This window comes from Astatotilapia calliptera, chromosome 4 (assembly GCF_964374335.1).
Source record: "Astatotilapia calliptera chromosome 4, fAstCal68.1, whole genome shotgun sequence".
Classification (NCBI taxonomy): domain Eukaryota; kingdom Metazoa; phylum Chordata; class Actinopteri; order Cichliformes; family Cichlidae; genus Astatotilapia; species Astatotilapia calliptera.
The window spans coordinates 3,202,501-3,226,646 of NC_137425.1; the positions used below are offsets into that span (position 1 = coordinate 3,202,501).

A 24,146-nucleotide genomic window follows, 5' to 3' on the forward strand; every position below is an offset into this window, starting at 1 on the left:
ACACTGGCTGGATGTGACCACGCTACAGTGGTCTCAGTCAGGGTAGACCTTTGTTATGTTAGCTACATGTAAAATACTGGTGGCAGTCAGTGGTACCACTTAGCCTCCTAGTAGATCGTCGCATTGTTCTCATAGCATTCACAAGATTTTCAGCGAACTTGACCAGCGACCTCTGACCTTGAAGTCAAGGTCCCTGAGATTTCAACTCATCCAAGACTTTTAGTAGCTACACCTGTGGCATCAATTTCAAGCTCCTAAGTTGTTTCGTTCTTGAGTTCTTGCATTTACAAACTTGTCAAACGTGTCTATGTCGCCTGCCCGGCAGCAACACGGCTGAGGGGTGAAAACATTCTCAGTTATTCAGTCACTGAATGCACCACACAATACTTCAAAATTAAGAATTTCAACTTAAACACCTTTGCACACATTAAATCCAGAGCTGTTCATAATCTGAGCAACAACTTGGTTTACTTAAATATTTAAACTGATCAATAATTTCACATTGTTTGCTAAATGAGGTAGTTTAGCAAACAATGGGAAAAATAATGGGAAAAAAGAGCTACAATAAAAGAGACAGAAGAAAATTAAAGTACTAAGAGTTCCGTATAAAATAAAAACCTGATTTTTTTTAAAATGTTTCTTAGCTGCAGGAAACAAGATTTAATGCACTTTGAGACGCCAGATGCAAAACTTAATTTTTGGTCAAAAATAACAAAAATAAGGTTCTTGCTGTTGGTGAGGGAGGTGATGTAATGACTGATGCTCTCAAGACCAAACACAGGAACCTCAGCTTTGCCAGGATTAACAGGGAGAAAATGTAAAAACATTCAGTTATTAATGGCTGTAAAGCATTCATCAAGGTTAGAGAGGCTGTTTATGTCGTTTATGCAAAAACTGCAATAAATGAACAATATTGGTAATTACCCAAAGCATTTTTTAACATCCATAATGGCTGATCCACCAGTATGCATTTCAAATTTACAATATTACAAAAAAGCAGAAAACATAGTACAACATATATATATATATTTTTTAATTAAGATGCAAAATTACAGTTATTTCCTTACATCCTGCACTGAAAAATTTAATTTAAGTAGATGAATGTTATGCTTGATTAATTTCTGACGTCTCAGAGAAGTATAGAGCTTCAAAATTGGGTTTTAAAAATGCAAATTCAGCACATCATTCACCTAATAAACAGCAACATCGGTTTTTTGCTTTGTGTATATACTACATACATATATATTGAGAGAGAGAGAGAAAGAGGGATTCTCAGTTACAACAACAGTAGTTGAGGAATGACTGGAATAAATTGACCAGTGTTCTTTATAAGATGTTTTACAAGCAAATGGTAAATGCTTAATGTGTGTAAAGGTTAGAATTATAAATGTGACATTCTAAATGGCAGCACGGTGTCACCTAATACTGCTGCATTCATTTCAGAGTAGAGCTTAGCATGATGTACTTCCAGCAATCGACACCTAACCCAGGCGAGCTGCATTCGAGAGGTGGAGGATAAACCGGTTTGATTTGGGTAACAGCATGTTCTTCCCTCCTTATCTTACTCTAAACAAGGATCACAGCATTTTAATCCTTCTAATTATTTTGTTTAATAACGTGTACAGTAATGAGCAGTCTCAGTACGGCAACAGGGGACAATAACTGCAGACTCTGAACACTGTTACATTTTTCACTTATTATTGTTGACTTATTATATTTGACTTACATATTAAAGAGCGTCCTTGGAAACGGAAGAAATGCCTTTTGCTCTAATTTTTCCAATTTCTCCAAAGTGAATATGAGCTGGTTCATTTAGCTGTTTAGTCATAGCAACAGGAATTTACAATCACACCAAGGCTGCACCTGAAAGGCTTAATCAAAAATAAGACGATAATGAAAGCACTGCTAACAGCCACAATACCTCGTCCTCTAATGTCAACCTCAGGTGCGCAGACAATGTTTCGACCGGTTTAATCAAACTCAGAGTGTTGACTCCTTCGGTCTAGATCCTGAAGATAACACTTCTGAAAATCAGGAGCACCAATTGTACCAAACGCTCTTTCAATCTCTTTCCAGAAACCTTGAAAACTACTTGTTGGAAATGAACACGAAGCTCCCACAATTCAGCAAGTTTTCAGAGACGATCAAAACTGAAAACATAAATGGCGCTTGTGCTCAGCTTCATGTGTTGTTTGACTGTAGACGAGCCAGCGCTCAGTAAAAGTGACAGGAGATGTGAGGTGTTGTGACTCCTCACCTGCCACCAAAACCTCTACTCCGGCAGAATGACAAAACACAAGCCCTCAAATGCCCGCAGGACAACGTAACTACTTTTGAGTCAAACTTTAGTTCCACAGACTTGTCTCTTCCTATTCTGTGAAATCAATGTGATTGCAAACCAACTAAATATTAACATTAACGAAGAACACTTGTAAACATATACTAAAGACCAAAGCAGGAAGCCTGTGAGGCTCCAAACGCTACCAGAGCAAAAGAGGAAGAAGCCAAACACATTCCCCGCATCCTTCCACCCGGGAGATCAGCCTTTGCACCTGTGACCAGGTAAACTTTCCACACAGTCGTTAATGGACACAGCGGCTGTTGTTTACTGAAGACTCCCCGCAGAGGAGACTAGCTGACCCATGTCTGCAACCGGTGAGTGGTACAAATGGCAAACATCTCTTGGAGTCATTATTTATGCAGGAATGCCCTTGGGAGTCTTTGCACTTGTTTACACAGTCATGGCACAGTCCATTCATGACGGCTCCGAGTAAATGAGCCGCTTGCTACCAATTTGTCCTGGACGACGAAGCTTTGGGGCTCTACTACCCACGGTTACTTTGACGCCGGCGTGTGTGTGTGTGTGTGTGTCTGTCGGGGTATGGAAAAGAGGTTAACGCAGCACTGCTGTGCTGTTGGGAACCGACCCGGAACTACGGACACAAAAGTCCCAAGGGTATTAGGAAGCACAGTGTCACATTTGGAAATAAATGAGAGAAGGGTTTTTTTCAAGAAGAACGCCACGGACTTTCACCTTTGAAATGGGCTGTTTGTTTGCCCGAGGACGGGGACAGTGGTCAAAGTTAGTGAGCACCGCCTTTCACATAAAACCAGAACCAAGGCAGGAGTTTTATGGAGGTTGAACTCAAAGGCAAAGTAAAGAAAAAGTGAGTGCGGCACGATGTCGGGGAACCGGTGTAACTTTGCTTACAATAAAAGTGACAAGAGCGGTGTGTGCGTGGCAGAGATAGAGATAGGAATGGCGGTGTTACGTTATTTTTCTTTTAAAAGAAACTGTATTAAAACAGTCGTTTTAGCAGAAAGATGGCTTCCTTTGAGGTGTAGATACCTTCATATGTAGCTGCACTTAAGTACAACAAATGTGCAGATGTCCAGTCAAAGACATAAAACCATCAGTATCTGCGTTAAATTGTTATTTAAAACCACGGCTATGGGCTTAAAGTTTAGGCTGTTGTCTAATGATGTAAACACAAAAATAATACTGTGGACTAACAAGCACAAAGTTTTACATGTACTTAACCAAAGGCTAAATGAACCAGTTTAATGAAGCAAAGTGGAGGCATATTGTACTGATGACCTCATGCATTCTGCAGTAATGAGAAACCAACATAATCATTTTGTTCTCAAACTTTTTCCCGTGCTGTCACACGAAACAATTAAACAGAAAACCGTTAAACAGAACGCGACGTCAAAACGCGAACCTCCTCCGACTCTATTAATAACATAAAGGCATCAAACGCGGCTCAAACGTGTTCAAAAGCGTTTTTAAAGATGCTCCACCCCCGAGTGACGATGCGTGCGCGTTTTTACTTTGAGTCTAAATTTGCGTGCGTTCGATTTGTGGTTGAAAAAGACACAAAAAACCAAAGGGAACGAATTCAATTAAGCGTAAAGTACTGAAGGCTAAATGACTCCCCCTATAGTTCTCAGGATTTCATCCAGCGAAACAGCAAAAAGGGGAAGAAATGTGTTTAACAGGGAGGCAGAGCGGCTGAGAGAGAGAGAGGGGAAAGAAGCGATGGGATAATTTAACAAGCTTCCTCCTAAACCACTCCAAAACCTCCAGAGTTTAATTGCTGGGAGGCAACATTATCCCTAGCAACACTGTGTCTGTCTCTTGGCTGGGATTCGGTGGGTACCTGCTGTATCCACTCCCCGCACAATACAGCGCCCACTGAGCCATATAATCCTCTCAGGCCCTCCTCTTCTGGAGAACCACATTCAATCTCTTTGTGACACGGGAAAATCTCCTCTTCTCCATTTTTTGTCAAGGTACGTGCTTCAAATAAGTCCAATCAGTAGGTGCCGTTATGTGTGCACAATGCTACGGGGAGCCGCAGAGGAAGGGAAAACAGAAAGGAAGAGTTAAATAAAAAGACGTTTGATTTGCCGCTGTGAAATTTGGGGCTACTTTCCATTCCTCTGCGGAGCTCCCTGGAGCAGCCATATTTCTGTTTATGTTTAAATGTGAATCAGTCAGATGGGCTGTTGGGTTCCTGCTGAATCATCCCACTCTCCCCTCAGAAAGCAGGAGGTTACTTTTGAACCAGCTGCCTTGTAGGAGAAAACAAGAAACCGACGCCACTTTCTTCCCGACTCCTCTTTCAAGTTGCCCTTGAAAAGAAAATTACGACAACGCCTTTGATGCAACGCAGACATGCTTCGACATATTCACCATAAGTGCAGACACAAACTACATTATCATTCCAATGAGTTTGTTCGGATGTCTTTTAAGCGTCTGAGTATTGCACAAGCCGGCGAGAGAAAGGTTGTTTTGTTTTTTTAACAGAACATGGAAACGGTGGCTCATTACGCGAAATGGCAAAAGAAGAAAAATGGTTCTTCGCTGTCCACTGGCTTGTGACTTAAGTCAATATAGCACTTGGAGACCTGCGAGAGTGTTTTTAATGAAAACATGTGGTACGTAATGAGAAATTATAAAGGTGGCGTTCCGAAGAACATTTCTATGATTTATTAATTTTAACAAATGACGACCTTTACTTTCCAGATTTGGTTCCCCATGAGCAAATGTAACTTTAAGGCACAAACGCTCATTCTTTTTCCTTTATTGTATATTTTCTGATTAATTTCCAGATGATGACAGCGGCATATAATCCATTTTATGCCTAAATATAGCTTTGCATCTTTTGTTTGCTACACATGTGAAAATGTTGCATTTGTGTTCAAGAAATCATCCTACCTGTCAAAGAGGGTGGAGCTCGGAGGTGTCGGTAAGAGGAGAAATCACTTGTTGTTGCACAACAGAAGTCCACTCGTTATACCAGTCGCTTTCTGCAACAAAATAAACAGGCACAGTTAGATCTGGTGATCATTGGTAACATCCTTTATATTTGAGCCCATAAATGTAACTGAAGCTTGTGTAGAAATAATGCGTGTGCAGATGCTGCTCAGTTATTGTCCTTTTACTTTATATGGACCCATAACTAACCAGAGAAAGGTCAGAAAAGCTTAATTGCTCTGGGTGGAGTTAATTGCTTTGCTACCAGTTCGAATAAATAAACTAAAAGAAATTAATAAATAAATCATCACAGCTTTCCTATTCTGCCTTTGGCTCTCAGCCCCAAGACCAATGTACCCACTTAACATGAAAATATGAAACATGTAGCTGACTCTTTCCTCTTACAACTGTTTAAAGTCGCAGGTTTTTATTTAGAAAATTAATGGTAAATAATGTGGGATTGATATGTTGTTTACCTTCCTCTATCCCACGGACAACAAACAAAAGAGGGAATGACAAAGCGAGGCGTGCTCGTGATAATTTTGCAACATTTCTCTGAGCTCTGAGGATTCAGATGCACACACACTCGAGAAACAGAATATTTCCACATTTCCACACAAACTTTCCTCACCAAATGATCGGCTGTAAAAAGAAGAAGAACGAGAGGTTGCTAAGGATGGGATAAAGTATCTGCACTCGGCATCTGCACGGACCGGCTGAACTTTAATGCAGCTGTTCGCATCCTTAAAAAGATCCAACGCTGTTGCAGGAAATAAGACAGTGAGGTGGAAGGTTAGCTTGTAATCCATAACACATAGTTGAGGGTGGCCACGCTGGCATCGATTCCTTGTGAAAATTGTAATGGGCCTTGGCTCGAGCAGCACAACCCAACAAATACAACCGCGAGGCTTCGGCTCATTTGTAGTCAGGCCACGGAGGTCGTTTCTGAAATGTTTGTCAAAAACGTGGTCAGCTGCTCAGCTCCCACTCGCCGCTCTGTTTTTGCAGAATTTGCAGCATGTGACGGCCGCAGCGCTAAGCCAACACGGCGAGCGTTTTAAGGAACGTTAGATGATATAAATTGTCAGTAATGAGGCACAGGGGACGGCATCCGTGACCTGAAGAGGTCGGCCATAACGTTCTGCCTCGCAGCTGAATAAAATGCATCCTGAGCGCAATTTAACAGCCTTAACATGAGCAGGTACATACGGAGAGACAAGCAGAGGTCCGAGAGGGCGCTGCGCTAGTCGCAGAGGTCACGCGCAAAACAACAACGATACACAAACACTGCTGACAAGGGGAAAATGTGACGACTGAGTGCTGTAAAATGTATGAAGAAATGGATGGAAGGGTCATTTTACTGAGCAGCGCCATTAACATCGCTGCCCTTGTCTGAAATTAAGCTCGGATCAGTCACTCACACGCGTGCGCGCGCACGCACGATCGCACAAAGAGCAGCAGTTTTTACATTTCTCCTCTTTTCGCCCTCGCGGAAGGAGAGGTCGACATTTTAACTGCAGCGGCGAGGAGATGGCTTCCTTTCACCTTGACGGGCATATAATGAACATTTTTCATTTTGAGCTTAGCTTCACTTACAGAGTCAGTCAGCTATTTTCTCTTCCAACCCTTTTTTTTTCTCCCTTCCTGACATTTTCCTCTGTGGTTTTGCCAGGATGATCTTCACAGTAAATTTGTGCCCCTTTTAAAGAAATAGGTTACATTTCTGTTGATTTCTTTTCTTTCCGTTTTTTTTAACCCCACAGAGCTCATTTCCATAAAGGTCCCTGTACAACACAAACAGGCCTGCTGTAAAGCATGAGACACAAACAATATGCTAATCACACCTTTTTCAATTAGAACCTGGATATCTATGAAATCCATATTATTGCTTATTTATTTAGCCTTTTGTAAATAAATAAATGGGATTTTTGAAACGACAACATCAACAAAAAAATATATGTCTGTGCTTATGAAGTACGTACGGTAGGTTAGGAAGGGAAAAACACCAGTGCACAGAAGCACACAGAGAGATTAGTGAAGGTGCATGAAAAAAGGCATAAACGAGACAGTTTGCAGATTGACAGACTTCTGCACAAAGACACCGCTCTCACTCTAGCTTTACACTGTGTCCTGCTACAACAACAGCACTGTGCTGTGTATAATATAAACTCGATGCATAATAATCAGCCGTTTCATTGTAATGATTCTGTTATTTTAGCGCTCATAGTGCTCCACAAGCAGTTCATTACTGCTAAATATAACTTTACGTTGACTGTCCATGTGGCCCGTCCTGAATTATGAGACAATATCAGTAGTGGTGTGCGATACTGCATATTTTGGTATCGATCCGAGTAAATATGGGCCAATATCGCCGATACCGATGCCGATACCCGTCAATAAATAAGGTGGATGTGCCATTGAATTGCTAAAACTCAATTAATTTTCATGACCTTGAGTGATTTTTGTGATGTTTCCTTTTTATTATTAAATAGTTAAAACCCAGGACATAATTAGGACAAAGTTTATAATTAAATAGAAAATGAATTATATCAATTTTTATTAGAAAAATCTGAAATAAAAAGTGCACGCAAACCAGTAAAGAAATTAAAACAAACAAGTACTGTTGAGAAACTATAATACAAAAATTACAATTAAAATTCTCAACAACAAAAACAACTGGTGAAAATATAAATAATATGTAAACAACTTAACAACCTTCAAAGCCTCTGAGTCATGTGACGGCGCAACATCTAAACACAAGGGGAGGGGGGAGCAAAGTGTGCCTGCTCTGCGCCGACACAGGAGCGGCGAGTCCGGCGCCCTGGCTGTTTCGTTGTCACCGAAACCACAGCATTGCAAACAAGAGCGGCACTTAAAGTAAAGAAGCGATCTCTCCAGGCTAGTATCGATCCGATACCGATGCAGACTTGGTATCGATACAATCGATATTTGGATTGATCCGCCCACCACTAAATATCAGCTTTTTGAAATGCACGCTTGCAGGAACGCAGTTTTTAACAGTTTAATGACCGTGATGAAAAGGAAGCCGGGCTGGAGGCGATGGCATCGATAGCTAAATCCTAACACTGCTGTAGTGCCATCCAAAAAAACTGAAAAGCCCACTGTCACGTCTGCTGAGGGAGACAGCGTCAGAAGACGGCGGCAGAGTGAGCTGAAGGACGAAAAGTGAGCCTGCACAAAGCTATAAACAAAAGCAAATTTAGACTGAGAGAAACAAAAACCTAAACCCGGGTAAACTAAGCATTACATATCACCTGAAACCTGGAAACATGTGGAGTGGTGGGGGCAGAGGACACGCAGACAACCCCACGAGGAGCAAAGGAAAACACACACAATGAAAACGGAGGGTAATGAGGGAAAACGTAACAAAAGGGAAACACAGCTGAACCTAATCTGATGCATGAGACAGGGAGGAAGCAAAACACAACACTCTAACACGGGACTGTCAAAATAAAACAGGAAACACATGAACGTAGAAACCAGGATGACTAGACGTAACGCAGCACACAGGGGAGGCATATTAACAACACCCAAAGACTAGAAATCACCCAAAATACCGAAGGATAACTACATGAGCTAAAAATACAGACTAAACCACGAGAAACCACTAAATGACAGAACATTAAATAATCAAACCAGACCCAGGACCGTGACACCCACCCATATTAAACATCCACAATAATCAAGGCCTGAACACAAAACAAAAAAATACAAAGGTATTAATATAAACTTGCCATATTATTCTTATTACTAATAGTTGTACACTCCTAATATTGTTCGAGCTGTGTGAAAATATTTCCTGTCATTTAAGATGAACAAAATCACCACAAAGATGGAAAAACAAGCACAAACAAACCACAAAGACAGTAGCTTATATTATAAACGACCCAGCCCACCTTGAGGAAATACAGTTCACTGGTGGGACTGTGCATCCCAACACCATCAAATACCTCCGTTCTGTCACAGAGATACGAGTTATCCTGGGAGCAATTAAATAATAAGTGATAACAGCTTGTGTCCAGTTTAGCAGCTCTCTGTCATTAGTCTCCTTGTCATTCACATTTTTCCCTCGTCTTCATTCACTGCTTGGCTCTGCTAAGGCGCTAAAAACTACTTTTTTTGGTTCACAATATTAATCCTGCACGCTGAAAAAAATGATGCTTATAGTGTCTTTAAATGTGAAGCTAAGGGCCGCTTTACAGGGAAAGTGAGGAGCATCTAACTATTGCCATAAACCCGGTGCGTCACGGCACCGGCGCCAAAGGACACCTTGTGCCTGTCTGCGAGATGCCAGCGGCTTTGACAAAACAGCACTATTTTACACCCTGGGAACGAGAGCAGGCTGGATCGCGAAACGTTCTGGTTCAGTGAAAACTCATTGCATGCATCTTATAACCTCAATTAGAGAAAGAAATGAGAAAAGAGCAAACCCCTCCATACCCGAGAGAACATACAAAAATGATTAATTATCCTCAAACTCAAACTGTAAACTCTTATAACGATTTCAGGACCAAAAATGCTAAATGCACCGACGTAACAAAAACAAGTCTGTGCAGAAAAACCCTGACTTGTATTCAAAAGGCAAAGCGAGGGCCACGCGTAGCACACACTCCCGTGCACACATTTGGCCACACAGGGGGGGGCTGGCAGGGTGCATTCCAAGACAGCTGGTGAAAAGCGGGCGCGCTCTGGCTGCTAGAAGGAGCAGATTCAGGTGACATCTGTGCCTCCTGTTGCAGCGCAATAGTAGAAACACTAAAAGTGAATTACAACATTAATGATAGTACTCTGCAAGCTGTCGTTCCATATTACGCATCCATTATTCCTTGCATGGGTACTCAAAGGCATCGTGAAGGAATAGGACCGTCCCTCCCGCCCCGCCCGCCACCCACCTCGCTGTGAAAAGGAGCAGTTTATGAAAGGATTGTTGGTTTATGGAGTAGCACCTTCTCCTGCTACTCCACATCACCACATGGCATGGTGCTGACTGGGTGACTGATTCCCTCTCTCTCCATTTCCATCCATCACTTCATCTTTCGAGCAAGCACCCTCCCACCTCTGACCCCACCCCCCTCACGGCACTGTCGCTGCTATTTCAAACAACATTTGTTTGATCTTGCCGCCCTCTACAGTTGAATGAAATCAATCTGGGAGAGATGTCATGTGTGAGCAGAAATGATTGGCCACAAGAATACCATGTATTGGAGAACATGGACCCCGTGCCCTCTTCCTCACAGGCTGGGTGACGCATGGGTGCAGGCGAACACACGGAGTGGCCGGCGCATGCCTGATAGGCATCACACAGACATCTCAGAGCTGTCACCCATCCCCAGACTTTCAATAACTTCAAATCCCCTGAAAACTTGGAGAATAAAGGCAGAGTCGATCACTCATAGCTCCCCTTCTTCTCTTCAGGGAAATAACAGCTGAAGGAGAAAAACAAAGTCAGGATCCCATCCTCTCCAGCAGAAAAGCACTAACATCCCCGGAGGACATGGGGAGAACACTTCTTTCATCATTCCCGTTAAGACACAATAAAAAAAAGATTCATTTAAGATGTTGTGACATAAATAGAAGGTATGAGCCAGCTCTATGGGAGGATCAATGGTAATCAAAGGTGGATTTTTAAGAATAAAGATAGCCAGATGAGAAAGTAAAGTCGGAGGTGGCGATTGTATCGCCAACACGGCGACGCGGCGCTAATGCCGGCCTACGCATTTCTATAGGAGTATTTGTGTGATTTGGATTTGGGCCATGTAGGATCGCGGGTGCTCCCTGCACATCCAACCACAGCTCTGCGCTGCTCACTGTGCCTGTGATTTCTTCATTCAGGAGAGAGTGCCACAAAATGTGTTGTACTTGAAGTGTTTTACAATTACCAGCTGATTATATCAGCCGCATTAGCATATTAAAAGGAAGACTACTTGAACACACAGATAATGTCTGAGTGTTGAAAATAATTTCCCCACTCATTATCAACGGCAGGCACTGAGCTCTGGGAAAGGAAATGTCGATAAATACCCGTAAAGCTTTACTGTGTAAATAACAACAATTACGCAGAAATTAGATCAGGCTGTGCTGGTGAAAAGGGAGATAATTCTAATTAAAAACGTGCATATATCTGGGCAAGAAAGCATAAAGCTTTGAATCCATCTATAGGAGTGAATTATTATTCGCTCAAGTGTGGAAAACTTTTGAGCTGTTCACAAGCTGTCACTAAACCAAATCATTACACCATTTTCTCCCCCCGCCCCCCCAAGCAGCCTTCAGTTTTGCTTCAGACTTATTCAGAAAGTGCAGTGTTCCCATCACAGTAAAAGGCACAGATAGAACATCAATACTTAATAAAAATAATGACTTTATGTGCAAAGTAATTAAATAACAACTGCAAACTTGTGCAGCCTTTATATGATGTGTTTATCCCCCTGAAGCTTTAACTGTGAAACATTGTTAAGGTGGACTGCTCGCGCTTTGATTTTGAAAAGCGGGCGGGTTAGGTGGCACACTGGTGCAGTGGTTAGCACCATCTCCTCACGGCAGGAAGGTGCTGGGCTCCAACTGCAGTTTGCATCATCTCTCTGTGTCTGAAGACATGCATGGGGTTAACAGGTGTCTCTAAATTGGCTGTAGGTTTAATGTAAGCATGAACGTGTGTGCGTTAGCCCGTGCTCCACTGACGGTCTGTTCAGGGTGTCCCCACCCCCTCAATCTATGACAGCTGGGACTCTGGATAGGTGGAAGGAAATTTATGGCTGGATTAATGGATTCTACTTCTTTAAAGCACTGCTAACTTGTGATCAACTAACTGTACGGCTATTCTCTGTGACAGGTTTTTAAAGCTATGGCCTGACCTAATATTTCCTTCTGTATTTACCTGCCAAGGTGATGGTACTGCATGAGACAAGTGCCTTTGTTTGGCTATCTGTCCACCTCTGTGTGAGCAAAATCTACCAAGCTGAAACCGGGTGGAGCGTTAGAGCGCGGGGAAGGGAAGAAGCCATTAAGATTTGGTGGAGATCTGGGTGACTTCCCTCTAAAACTGTGAGATAGGGCACTGGATTGGCCTCGGTGGAGGACTCGCTCTCAATTTTCTCTCTCTAACCCAACTTTAAAATGTCCTGGTTTACCTGAACAACATGAAAAAGATAAGTAGCTGAAAGCAGCGAGCGTTTGCCATTGTTGCTTCATAAATGACATGCAGAACTACTTGTTTTTTGACATCAAATATGCATGTAAATGTTGATGTCTCTCAGCATCACTGTGACTGCAACAGTGCCCTTTTTCTTTACCCAGATATATTACCACAATTACGAACCCTGCCTATGAATATTTGACGTGATTGCACAACATACTGCAGGAGATCTCAGATGCAGTAGAAGGTAGACCGAGATGATGATTGGCACTGGCTAATTAAAATCCCAGGCAGGACGTTTTTTTGTGTAAAAATATGCAATGATTTATATGAATGACATATCGGTGGTTTTCTGTCAGAGACGGGAAAGAAATTCCTGCCTTTTGATGTAAAATAAAATAGAATAAAAAGTCTTTGTCGTGTCTCGTTTCATGACTGGAATCCTGCATTCTCACGCTGGAGCTCTGTCCTCTGTCGTTGAGCAGCTGAAAGTGCACGTGGATGGGAAGGAGACTGAATGTCATGTAATTCATCAGGGTCCCTGTTTTAGTTCATAGTGCTGTCAAAGAGTTTTCATAAGCAAAAATCTCAGCACTGGGAGGAGAAATTTTGAAGTTATTAACATTTCCAAACGACCGTCGCAGCCTCCCTGCATATATGCTGTGGTCATTTTGTGATGTTTTACACCTTTGAAGTCTTTTGATGCCTTCAAGAGTTGAGAAATATTTAGTTTGACAATGGTAGGTAGATTTCTTCCCACTTTTTTCCCCCCTGAATTCCACCACCACCGGCACTGTTAATCAATACACACTTTTCTTGCCCTTTTCCTCCTCCGTACACATATCTCCCTGTCTGACCAAACTGGCAAATTTGTGCTCTTAATCAGCTTGCCTGCCTTGTCTCTTCACTGGAGGCTGGCGACACGCTTCCCTTCCCCCTTAATTCCCCGGCTCTCAACAGACAGGCACACTGATTAACATGCACGCCCAGGTAGGAGCTCCCTCCAACACAACCCCGCTGCCCACCATTATCCCCGCTACTCAATAGCACCCATCTCAATGCACATCTGTCGAGCTGCCGCATCCACACTCCTTAATTAGCTTTACAACTTTCCCCTCCACTCCTGGATAGAAAATAAGGGATAAATTTGTGGCCGGCGCACAGATAAAACGAGGGAGGGAGAGCGGGAGACAAAGAGGGAGGAAGACATATGCTGAATACTGAGATGGAAGATGAAATGGACTGTGCGTTCGAGAAAGGTGGCGGCGTCCGACGAGATTCACATCAATTCCCATCGTGCCCGTGCTGCGGCGTCACCAGGAAACCCTGTCCGCCTTGCTTCTGTGCTACTGTGCCTAAACCCGGAGGATATTTCCCCATCAGCATGTGCCTTATCTTATCGCTCCAACATCGATTCCCCCTTTGCGCCTTTTGAGTTGCTCCTCATAGACTGCTTCAAAGCTGCTCAGACTCCCCTTTGATTCTCATCCCCCTCCTCCGCTGTCACCACCGTCGTCTGCCCCAACGCCAGCAATGAAGGTGGTGTTTCTTACATTCGAGTTGGTGCTGCGGTTGATGCTAATCCACTACACCAGCACGGTGTTTGTCTGCAGCTTGGGGGGAAAAAAAACAAAGAAGTAGGCAGTGAGGAAGAAGAGGCATCCAATTAATATGAAATTGTCTCCAGAAGTCAATAAGGTTTTAGTTCCACTTGAGTGTGTCTAAATACGCAGAGTAAGGCTAATTATAATCCCATGGAGTATTTATACTATTTACGCTTTGCCCCTGTCATTACGACAGGCTGTAATCCCGTTGTGAGCATGTGCTGATGAGCCTTATGCCAGTTGCCAAAAATACTTAAGCTCGTTTCCCATTCCTGAAGGCACAGGCAACTATGTTATGCGCAAACAATGTGAAATTAATCACCGTTACTATGGCGATGAGCATTGAACAATATCATAATCAGTGCTGCCATCAAGAATGTAGTTTCAATCCAGAGGGGCAAAGGTTGCTGTGGAAAGAAGAACAATGAGCTATTTTAGTCAATCTGCTATTCCACGTACATGGCAGGTTCATTAGAACTACCCACTGCGTGCATAACCTTCTGCAGGCCTCCTACCAATCGTCTCCAGTATTAGAAATACTAATCTCCTATGTGTATTTCACCCTCCATCCTTCCTTCCATCCAGCAATTATGCCCCCCGCCATCAAAAGCCATCAAAACAGTAATTTCACTTTTTCACAGGCAGGCTTTTCACATTTCCTTCCGTGAAAGGTCTGAATCATCCCCTTATCTCCATGGCTATTACACAGTGTGCATGAGAGTGAAAACAATGGGTTTGCCGTGATGAGATCATGGCACTTCATTTCTCCGAGGCCACTCCGATAGACACAAAGACAATCTACCAGCAGCAAGGAGGACGGGGACGGTGAGGGCCACAGGATTTCTCGGTCACTGAGCGCAGGGCTGTGAGGCAGGTCATCCCCAGTAATAAGAGAGGGAAGAAAACGGAGAGGAAGAGGAGGGGGGAAAAATGTGATGGCAGTCGTGGTGAAGGGTCTCACAGCCTCAGCGGAGGCTTTTGAGGCCCTGAAACCAAGGTCAGTGGCTGGAACTCAGACTCGAATCCTTTATTCCTACTTGTGTACGGAAACTCTCGAAGGACTGAGCGGTGCTGCTGCTGGATGAGCCCTGTGCTGTTTGTGAGGTGGAGACTTGCAGAGACAGAGAAAGAAGGAGCGAGTGCTCGTCTGAAGAGGACATGGCAGAGTGAAGTGACAGGCCTGGGGATGGAGGAAGAGGCTGGAGTTGCAGGAAAAGACAAGCTCACTAGTGACTAAAGCAGCAGGTCTGAGATCCACAGTCCCTGCACTCTCTCTCTCTCTTTTGGCTGGAGCCAGCTCATGTACTCCAATTCTTCCTAATCTGTCATCATTCCAGAGTTCATACTGAAAGCCCAGGAGAACATCCTGTGGTGTGAAAAAGTGTTTTCCCATCAAGCACATTTAAATATTAGACAAAGATAATACAAGTCAACACAAAATGCAGTTTCTAAATTAAGGTGTTTGAAATTCAGGAGTAAAAGAAAAAAGTGATTGCCCCCTAAACCTAATAACTGGTTGGGCCACCTTAGCAGCAACACTGCAATCATTTGTGATAACTAGCAAGTCTAGTCTTTCACAGTGCTGTGGAGGAATTTTAGCCCACTAATCTTTGTAGGATTGCTGTTATTCTGCCATGTTGGAGGAGTTTTCAAGCGTGCACCGCTTTTTTAAGGTCATGTCACAGCGTTTCAATCGCCTTTGGAGCCTAGGCCGATCCAAAGTCCTCATTTTGTTTTTCTTAAGCCATTCAGAGGTGGACTCGCTGGTGTGTTTTGGATTATTGTCCTGGTGCAGAACCCAGGTGTGCTTCAGCTTGAGGTCACAAACAGATGGCTGGACATTCTCCTTCAGAATTCATGGTTCCATTGACCACAGCGAGTCTTCCAGGTCCTGAGGCAGCAAAATAGCCCCAAACCATCACACGACCACCAACACATTTTACTGTTGGCATGATGTTCAGTTTCTGATATGCTGTGGTACTTTTTTACGCCTGATGTAACGGGACACAAACCTTCCAAAAACTTCCGAGGTGTCCAAATTCATAGGCTGCATCCTCCTGGGGACCCGGCCTTCGCAGTCTACGTGGGCCGGGTCCTCCGAAGGGTAGGGTAGACCATAAGTGAGCAGAAGTGAAATTGGACGGTCTAGCCTTCAGTTTTGCGTCACCAGCTGTCTCGGTGGAGTGTAATAAACTCAGCCGTCTGCTCTTTGCTATCTAAAGTATAGCAGGATACTGGCCTTAATTCTTGACTTATATATCATGTTTAACCTGAGTAGCGAAAGACCAAGGGGGGTTTGAAATCGATGAGCCGGGAGTTCACTGTTCTCGCCCCGGTCAGCTATCGAGCTGGTGGGTAACAGACGTCTCCGAAAACGTCGGCGCACTTTTGCAAATATGTGATGTCTTGATAAACCGAGCAGATATTTGAAGTTTACACAGCTACATTCTCGCCTTTTTATGACCTAGAAAGAGTAATAAGAGTAACATTAAAACTAAGTAGCTGCCGCCATTGTTGGAAACTAGAATTGGCTTGGAATTCCTGGAATTGGCGCTATGAATTCTGGGATATGGTGGGCCACGAAGGATACACCCGACCCATCCTTCAAATCTGGGGAAAAAGGGGGACGCATTTTTTGGCTGCATTTGGAGGAGTCTACGAATTTGGACAGCCTTCGTCGCATCGCTGTGACGTGACCGACCTACAAATGCGGCCTCAGGAGGATGCAGCCTATGAATTTGGACACCTCCTTCATCTTTTGTCTCTTCGGTCTGCAGAGTATTTTCCCAGAAGTCTTGGGGAGCATCAAGATGATTTTTTGGGAAACAAGAGACGAGGCTTTCTTTTTGGTCATCAGTGGTTTTCTCCTTGAACTCTCAAATGGATGCCATATTTGATCTGTCTCTTTCTTCTTGTAGTAATTCTTGTAGTAATTTTGGTACCTGGGAAGGTTCACCACTGTTCCAAGTTTTCTCCATTTGTATGATGTATCTCAGTGTGGTTCATTTGAGTCCCACAGCCTTAGGAGTGGCTTTGTAACCCTTTCCAGACTGATACCTGTCGGTGACTTTATTTCTCAGGTGTTTCTTTAGATCGCGGCATGACGTGTAGCTTTTTGAGAATTGTAGCCTGCTTCACTTTGTCACACAGGTTCTATTTAAGTGATTTCTTGATTCAACAGGTCTGACAGTAATCAAACACGGGCGTGTTTAATGAAACTGAACAGCTTTGCAAAAAATGTGGTTAATCACAGTTAATTCATGATTTAACAAGAGGGGTAATTACTTTTTCACACAGGACCAGGTAGGTTTGGATAATTTTTCTCACTTAATCAAAGAAGTCGTCATTTAAAAACTGTATTTTGTGTTTACTCAGATTATCTTTGTCTAATATTAAAAATTTGTTTGATGATCTGAAACATGTAAGAGTGACAACTGTGCAAAACAATAGGACATCAGAAAGGGGCCCAACACTGTTTCACAGCACTGTGTTTCTTAACCAGCTTCTTCCTATACTGTAAATCAATGGTTTACACTGACAACAAAGGCACAAACACATGAAACTATGCAGTGAATATTAAAGAATGCATGAATAAATGAACATAACCTTGTGTTATTAAAAAAATGTGCTAACTGCTTTACAGTTTTATGCTAAATTGTAAATTAGGTCATAATCCTTTAGTCCATTAGGACCACGTAGGTGAAAAACTGTGAAATGATTATATTTAAAAGCAGCAAACGTACAGAATGACAACAGACTGAAACAAAACATTCGAAGAACGCATTGTTGTTATCGTCTTAGAGCAACTTAACCACATAATTAGACTAATAAAGTATTCTGATTCTAATGATTTACCTACCACGGTGTGATGGAGGTTAAAGTGCCTATATATGACCATACACAAGTAAAGGCAATGGAGAATCCATCTGTCAAGACAAGTTCTCATAAGCTATTTTTTAATATAGAATTTAATTACTATTCAAAAATCAGAGTCACCCTACAAAGTACATAATATTAATTAAGTCAGATAAGCATGAAAAGAAGGAGCCGGGATGAAGTAACCCTATCCTCAATAATAATTTAGAATATATATGGAGTGCAGACCTGCAGGTTGGGAATCCAGGGTCATCCTGAATTGAATTAAGTGACATATACAGCATATAGATTACACTGGTTCATTGAGTATTAAATGAACAAATTGTTCAATATAAGTTTTAGATTTTTAATAACCATACTTGTGTTTCAGTTGCCTTTTTCTTCATGATTTCTCCGCCCCTGATGCTTCTCACATTGAGTCAAGTTCCCTCGACTCCCTGAAAAGCAGTATTGATACTGAGCGGATCACCCTGCTGAGTTTTTCTCCTCTGGGACTCATTTGCTTTCATTTAATTCCATACAATATTAAAATCTATACGACACTTGCTTGAGTTGTTAAACGATCACAGCAAAGATCAAGTCCTTATTCACTGTCACGGGGTTGCTGTTGTGAGGTAATGGAGGTAAGGCGGCGCAGATGCTTTAAATCAATCTGCATATAAAAAGCATTATCATCTAATTACATTATATGTAATTACATTGGAGATGTATGGTTCTCCTAATCGATTTTCGTATGACGTGGATGGATAAGAGGGAATTACAATGCATGTGTTAAAAAAAAGTAAGTACACATTACATCCACATCATTTGTAGTTAAATTCTGCATCCGTACTGTTGCTATCTTTTACGGTTGAAATCAGACGGCAGCAGTTTGTAAACTTCACTTGCTTGTGAGGAACAATCTGATTCACTGACATATAGGCTTTCGCTTCCATTACTGAACTCTATTTGTGTGTCTTTAACTCTGCGTTTGTCTGTCTTGTGCAGCACACACACACGAGCGCACACTTCCTCTATCTCTCACTCCATCTCTCTTCCTCTTTTTCCTCATTGGAAAGGGGGAATCGGGAGGGGAGGAATGATCGTGTTAGGGGGTTCACAGAAGACTGACTGTTTATTATTGTCTTCGGCCCACTTAACTCTGACAGTAACAGAATGAGATGGGGAGAGAAGCCTGTGCCATTAATCACTGTGTCGGGAGGGCCTGAGCCGAGCGGAGACGCATCCATATCGCATGTGCCTGGGAGAGGAACACAAAGTGATTTTCAGGCCAGCCGGCCTCGTAGCACCGCTGTGCAGCCTCCAACTTGAGGCTGCTGGCGGATGAAGAGTGCAGGGGGGGGTGGGGAGGGAAAGGAGTGGGTGGATTTTCACACTCAATCTTCCTCAAATGTTCTGACACACTGCACCTACAGCTATCCCCTGTTAGCAGCAAACCTAAACAAGGATCAGCGCTATTTAAAAACCCAAAATGTCTCCTACCTGTAGTCGGAGCATCACCGAAAGGGAAGCTTTAATTTTGAACTCGTCCTCGTAACGCGACGTTAACTTGATTAGAGTGGAGGCAGATATATTATTAAAGTATACGGTGTGGCTGGTGGCAGCATTATCGTGTGGTTGTCCTCAACAAAAAGCACATTCGGCTCAGACATGAATGGCAGTCTCAGTCTGGCAGGTGTCAGTCTGTGTGAGCTGGCCCACCATAGAGGGACGCTACAAAGCCTCAGCGCCTGTGCCGCCCAGCTGATTGACAGGTGTGTCTCTTAAGACTACCTCCTCCATAGCAACACCAGCCGCACACCTTCCTCTGCTATCAGTGACACCCAGATGTGCTATAGCAGCTGTCTCCCAGATTATTCCTCCATGTCTCCGAACCGCCATCTACATAGACAGCCGTCTAAATATTTAATCGAGCCAGAAGGAGCTGCTGCATTGCACACTTCAGCTGAGGAAATGCAGCATCTCCAACCAAAAGGAGAAAAAGCGGCAGATGAAAGGTAGGGACGGAGAGGTGAAAGGCTTCAGGGTCGCGACTGGACCTAGCCGAGTTGAGTTACAGGTAAAAACCCAAGATGACAGTATATGCCACAATTTTAGGGCAAATGACAGCGATGCAGGCAGAGATGACAGCCCGCGTTTTGGATATACCCCGAGGACAACCTCGCCTGACATCAAATGTCTAACAAGCCAGACAAGACCATTCTGATTTCGTGCCATACCTTCAGGGAGAGACACAGGCCCCCATGAATGTGACATTGCTAACCATGATGCAAAAATTACATTGTGTATATGTGGATATCTGTCTCTCTGTCGAGCTTCTCTGCCGCCTTATTTCCGCGTGCATGTGCATCAGAGTGTGTCATCACTGACAGCTGATCAGAATATACACAGCGCCTGAGGTACTTTCTGTAATTTTGACTTTTTCTTTTTTTTTTTTAGCCTTGGCTCATTCCCAAGCAACAGATTGCTGCTGTCGCTGGAGTTGCGCCTCACAGATGGAGCAGCATCACTTCCTGAGGAGCCTGACAGGATCAATCCAGGAGCTCATTCGCTCGCAGTCAATTAAGCCATGTTAGTTTTGACAGGAGCCACGGGCAAAATAACAGCCGTCACTGTCTGGGAGGAAAATATTGTGACCACACAAAAAATGCACTTGTTTACTGGAGGGGGGACTGACTTTGCAGTGAAAAGGGCTGCCAGCTGCATCGAGCCACAGCAGGAGCTCGAGCAGACATGACGGAGAGCAACGACTCAACCTCAGCAACAGTCAAAGAGCTTAATTTGTTTGAAAACATAAAGCGCCCTGGGTAATTTAATGAATTCCAAAATGGGGACTAATCACGACCGTCATTGATTCTGAAGGCATATTCAGTCCATCTGTCCATCTCGTGCCTCTGCCTTTCTTACCGAGCCAAGATCTTGCCTATGCATCGAGCGCGCGCGTTTGCATTCTCCTGTGTATATAGGTCATTTAAATCGCTTAAAAATGCTCCTAAAATGCTTCTTCTGATTCCTTAACAAACCTGATTATGCCGAGGTGAATAATACAATACAGGAAAATGAAACAACCTAGAAATTTCTGTGTACCACCCACTGAGAGAAGAGGTGGAGCTGGTCTCTTTGAACCTATTGGAAGGAGAGTGAAACTCTTTGATTAGGACATGTAGGTAGGTAGCTGTGGGCGATGGACTGAAAACACTTGGCATCTGCTTGCAAGTCTCCACACACCCGAGGTGAGGGACGCACACACACACACACACACACACACACACACTTTTCCCTGGCTGAGCTCGGCTTTACCCTGGGCATCATTACAGACACTACACATCCCTCCTTTGAAGGGTTATCAAGGCTCCTCATTAAAGATGTCCCTGGCTTTCTTAGTGATGTGGGCCTCCACAGGGCGTAATATACCCCCTTTAATTAGTTTGCAAACTCATTAGTGTGTGCCAGGCAATTAAATGTCCTTCCTTCAGTATAGTTTACAACAGGACAAAGGGATCCCAGGGGCTGTCAAGGAAGTAGGGCTTATAGCTGAGACAACTGTCCCTTCTGCAGGGGACCGTCATTAGGGAGCCACGGCCCCTCGATCATTCCTTGTCCACTCTGCTGTGCTGAGGGAAAACCTGCTTCTCCAGTGTATTTAATGGCCTTCTACCCTGATGTTTGTCACTGAGATCAAATACTCTTCTTCAGCAACCATTAAGGAGAAAGCCAACACCCAGTTTGAGTCTGAAACGTGTTTGTTTATGAATGCACATCTTATTACGCAAAACTGCTGCAAAAAACACCTTAAAAATATTGGTGAATAAGCAATATTTAGCAAAAACAGATGTGTGACACTGCAGAAACCAGCTGGGTGCTCCGCTACCCTTTTACTGTTAAGAATCGTTTGGGGTTTCATTTTTTTATTGGGACTTATGCTTTGTTTCTGGGGGAGATGAGTGCATAAACTGAATAGAAATTCAGACTGTAGCCAGTGTAATGTCACCTCTTGGTTTGTGGCCACCAATTTTGGAAGGGGACTCTAGGCTTTTATGGTCTCTATTTTTTGCTCAAGCCATTACCATATTTCAAGGTTTGCTAACACTAGCAAACTTTGTTAGCAAGATGCAACTTGTAGACTGAATGCAAAGCAAATATAAGGGTACGTGCTAATAAAAGGTAAGTAATAGAGAAATAAAATAGTAGAAGTTCACTTCCTAAACCTGGAGCACAAACGTCTTGGACTGGTCTAATTCAGTGACATGAAACCACAGAGCTGAGGCCTAGCAAACAAGTACCAGCAATCGCTGCCTGGAAGTAGACACTGCCCGAATAAAACTTTATGCCTTTATACAGTTTAAACAAGTGAGTTACAAAATAAAAATAAAAGACTGTAGAACCTGTAAAGACTATTATTTTTGCTGTAAAGTTGCAGATTTTAAAATAGGACTGATTGCACTGCTTTTGAGAATTCTTCATTGTCATGAGCCATAAGCTATAATTACCAACAGAACAATAAAGGCCTGAATTATTTAACTTTACATACCAAATATAGAATATTAAAGAACTTTTTAACAACTATAATTTTTTAAAAGAGCAGTGTACTCACAACAAAAGTCTTAAAAAGTAGAGGAAGTAAACCCACTTTTTTAAAAAATGAGACCAAAATCTGGTCTTTAAGTATGACGTCATTGTTTCCGGGTTCAAACTCGGCTTCAGGTCCTAAAGTCAAACGAACACTGCGACATTACTGAGAGCTACAAACTGTCTAAATTCTTTCATCTTTAATAAAATTATGAGTATTGCTGCTCTACCAGGTAAAATGATTAAGTTTAACATCCAGGCATCCATGAAAACAGTGTTTATGAAGTTTAACAGAGTTTGAAGTTAGCAGGAAGTTAGCTCGCTAGTTTCATGATATAGCATGTTCTGACTGAGAGATTTCTGAAAAATTAAAACGTACAGCTCTGTTATCACTTCCAACATAAATGAAGACAGAAAACTAAACAGCAGTGATGTTTGCAGGGTTACTGAAGTTGGACTAGCTGGTATATAATGATGTGCTACGTGGTGGCTAGCTAACAGCTATGTTAGCATAACATAAACAGTGAAGCTGGAGGATGAATGCTATTTTTCCAGTCGATAAAAGCTAACGTGAGGGTTCCCGATGGTTAGGGACAAATCCAATCGCATGGCAGGATGCTGTAAACGGACCAAAGTTCAGTCAGGAGAACAACTGAGATAATCCATCCACAATCCGGTTGTTCAGTCTGACGTCACTAGCCGTGTCTGGGCCTAAACTCCGCTGCAGGTCCATATATCAAACGATCACTGTGGCATTACTGAGAGTTGAAAAACTGTCTAAAGTCTTTCATCTTTAATAAAATGATCAGCGTTCTGCTCTACCAGGTGTAACAATTGAGTTTAACATCCAGGCATCCATGAAAACGGAATTTATGACATTTAACGGAGTTAGAAGTTAGCAGGAAGTTAGCTCGCTAGCTTCTATCTAAATACAATATAGCATGTCCTGACTGCGGGGTTTTGGAAACAGAAGTAGGATTCGTCACGTCATCACTTAACAACCGGATATGAGGTTAGTCATTAATATACTGCTGCATGGGCTGGGCTGCAAGGGAAGAAGGGTTCATATGTCATCATTTAACAACCGGATGTTACCGTGGTCACTTAATTAATAACGAAATTCATTCATAAATATTACATAACTAACAAAGGTTCCTGTAACTGCTCTTGGACGACTAGTTGTCTATTTGCATGAAACCTGTTCGACTGTGGATTGGTGAAATCTAAACGCTAAACATAGTTCTGTAATAGTCTTAGCCTACGAGCATCAACAGCTCTTTTCCTGACTTTATGAGGAGTCTCATTATTTCATGCTTTGATACAGTTCCACAAACAAGGGCTACGGAGATCACATTCTGACAGATACGTGTTGTTAAACTTAAATAAAGCAGACCACCCACACTTGATTTTCACTCCACTGACTGAACACCTGATGCTCACTTTCCTCCCTTCTGCATGTGGGCACATTTCCATAAATAAAGGACATGATAAATGTGTCATTTGTTTAATTGTGCTCCCTTTATCTATTAGGACTTGTGAGAAAATATGCTAATGTTTCAGGTTATAGCTATGCAGAACCACATAAAATTACAGTGTTGGAAAATGTATAATTACCATTGTATCAGTCACATTTTTCAGTCACCTGTCGCACTTTTAACAGATTCAGTGGTTCGTGTTTCTTACA

At 42.8% G+C, this 24,146-nt stretch overlaps 1 protein-coding gene across 4 annotated transcripts in view; it reads right to left on the minus strand.

Moving 5' to 3' along the window:
• LOC113020226 (RNA binding protein fox-1 homolog 3) overlaps positions 1 to 24,146 on the minus strand; it is a 426,914-nt gene that overhangs the window by 331,266 nt on the left and 71,502 nt on the right. For all 4 annotated transcript variants that reach the window (XM_080300736.1, XM_026164001.2, XM_080300732.1 and 1 more), the window contains exon 3: positions 5,222 to 5,313. The gene's annotated coding sequence lies outside the window, so the exon portion shown is untranslated. The remainder of the gene's footprint in view (positions 1 to 5,221; positions 5,314 to 24,146) is intronic.